Below are 2,870 nucleotides of genomic sequence, written 5' to 3'. Positions count from 1 at the left end.
AGAACCATTTTGCCTTTTTGCATTTATTTTTCTTGGGGATGGTCTTGATCACTGCCTCCTGTACAAATGTCACGAACCTCTGTCCATAGTTCTTCAGGCCCTCTATCTATCAGATCTAATCCCTTGAATCTATTTGTCACTTCCACTGTATAATTGTAAGGGATTTGATTTAGGTCATACCTGAATGGTCTAGTGATTTTTCCTGCTGTCTTCAACTTAAGTGTGAATTTGGCAGTAAGGAGTTCATGAACTGAGCCACAGTTAGCTCCTGGTCTTGTTTTTGCCGACTATATAGAGCTTCTCCATCTTTGGCTGCAAAGAATACAATCAGTGATTTTGGTGTTGACCATCTGGTGATGTCCATGTGTAGAGTCTTCTCTTGTGTCATTGGAAGAGAGTGTTTGCTATGACCAGTGAGTTCTCTTGCAAATCTCTATTAGCCTTTGACTTACTTCATTCTGTACTCCAAGGCCAAATTTGCCTGTTACTCCAGGTATTTCTTGACTTCCTACTTTTGCATTCCAGTCCCCTATAATGAATAAGACATCTTTTTGGGGTGTTCTACAAGGTCTTGTAGGTCTTCATAGAACCATTCAACTCCAGCTTCTTCAGCATTACTGGTCAGGGCATAGACCTGGATTACTGTGATATTGAATGGTTTTCCTTGGAAACAGAGTGATCGCTGTTTGTTTCCAAGGTGCTAAGTACAAAAATGAATAAAACACATGTTTCCCTTAATAAATTTAGAGCAGACGTGAAGAGATCATGCTAATATTGCATTAAGTGAAGCTATGAGAGCAAAGAAAAATGGTACCTGGCTAGTATCGTGGTTCAGGAAAGACTTCCTCCAGAAATGATATCTGGGCTCAGGTTTAACTAATGTGGGAAGGTTAGCCACGTGATGAGATGTAGAAGGAGTGGTCCTGGCCAAAGCAATGGAAATAGTGAAAGCTAAGAGGTGTGAATCAGCACGGTGTATGGTGTGTTGAGGATCTGGTGCGAGTTAAAGAATGGACAGAGCTCTAAGCGTGGTCAGGATCATGCTTCAGATAGTGTGTTCTTGAGGCTGCATTTCAGGAGGATGGGATTGAGTCTAAGAAGGTCGACTTGAAGGCTGCTGTCAGAGTCCACCTCAGAAATGATGAGTCAGAAGTACGGCTGTGATCACTGAAGGAGAAGGAACAGACCACACTATTACTCCAGAGAGAAAATCAGCAGTTCTTGGTTGTTCTTTAGACACGAGCCTTCCAAATAGCAGATGATAACTGGACAGACGTTTTCAGGACAACATGATTGGAATGTGAAAAGTATCTACAATTTTTACAAACCTTTCCCATTGTAATTAATAAGTGTGTAAGTTTTGAGTGGTTATCTTGATAGTGTACATACATGAATGCCTGTTTACCTGGCAGGTGAAAATGTTCTTGAAGAAAAAGACACTGCTTTCATGTTCTCAGTATTCCTTCTCCCAAAGTTCTCTATAAGGAGTAGGATCTAATTTATTTCTGTTGGGTTTTGTTGTGGCATCATCCACCTGCCATAGTGTCTGTACCCCCCTCCACCCCTGCTACCAGATAGTACCAACACACTTTCCATGAAAACCTCTGAAGTTCATATAAATTTTCATTACTCTTTCTGCAGGATAATGACAATTTCATAGGCAGCACATCAACCTTTTACTTATATCTTTTTTTCTGGATCCACTGTTCAGTCACAGCCTCCTCCAAACAAGGCCTGCCAATACATCTGTTTTTGAGTTCAGATATTACAGAAAACAGATACTACTCCAAACATCAACCCTACCCAGGATTCTCACAGTCCCAGAAAGCCAGCCTGTACAATTAAACTAGCTTGATAAACAGATGAGCTTCTATGGGTGTTTTTATTCTAGGTTTCAGATCCTGACCATGCTGATGTCTTTTTCTGTAACCCTTGAGGCACTCAGTTTTCTCTGCTGGCTCAGGGAAGTTGCTTTTTCTCAAACCATCCAAATCACTTTTCCTTATGAAACTTTCTAGAACCTTTATATCTAACTTCTCTCTTTGAGGACCTACTTTTCCTCTGAATATGCATATTCTCTATTTTTTTTTTTTTTTTTAGCTGGTCCCTATTGCTGCTTCTGATTTTGTTTTCTTTTTTTTTTTAATTTTTTAAAAATTTTACTTTATTTAACTTTACAATATTGTATTGGTTTTGCCACATATCAAAATGAATCTGCCACAGGTATACATGTGTTCCCCATCCTGAACCCTCCTCCCTCCTCCCTCCCCATACCATCCCTCTGGGTCGTCCCAGTACACCAGCCCCAAGCATCCAGTATCATGCAACAAACCTGGACTGGCGACTTGTTTCATATATGATATTATACATGTTTCAATGCCATTCTCCCAAATCATCCCACCCTCTCCCTCTCCCTCTCCCTCTCCCACAGAGTCCAAAAGACTGTTCTGTACATCAGTGTCTCTTTTGCTGTCTCGTACACCGGGTTCTTGTTACCATCTTTCTAAATTCCATATATATGCGTTAGTATACTGTATTGGTGTTTTTCTTTCTGGCTTACTTCACTCTGTATAATAGGCTCCAGTTTCATCCACCTCATTAGAACTGATTCAAATGTATTCTTTTTAATGGCTGAGTAATACTCCATTGCGTATATGTACCACAGCTTTCATATCCATTCATCTGCTGATGGACATATGGGTTGCTTCCATGTCCTAGCTATTATAAATAGTGCTGCGATGAACATTGGGGTACACGTGTCTCTTTCCCTTCTGGTTTCCTCAGTGTGTATGCCCAGCAGTGGGATTGCTGGATCATAAGGCAGTTCTATTTCCAGTTTTTTAAGGAATCTCCACGCTGTTCTCCATAGT

Source organism: Bos indicus x Bos taurus, chromosome 28 (genome assembly GCF_003369695.1).
Source record: "Bos indicus x Bos taurus breed Angus x Brahman F1 hybrid chromosome 28, Bos_hybrid_MaternalHap_v2.0, whole genome shotgun sequence".
Classification (NCBI taxonomy): domain Eukaryota; kingdom Metazoa; phylum Chordata; class Mammalia; order Artiodactyla; family Bovidae; genus Bos; species Bos indicus x Bos taurus.
The sequence above is the reverse complement of the archived record's forward strand: the minus strand, read 5'-3'. Positions refer to the sequence as shown.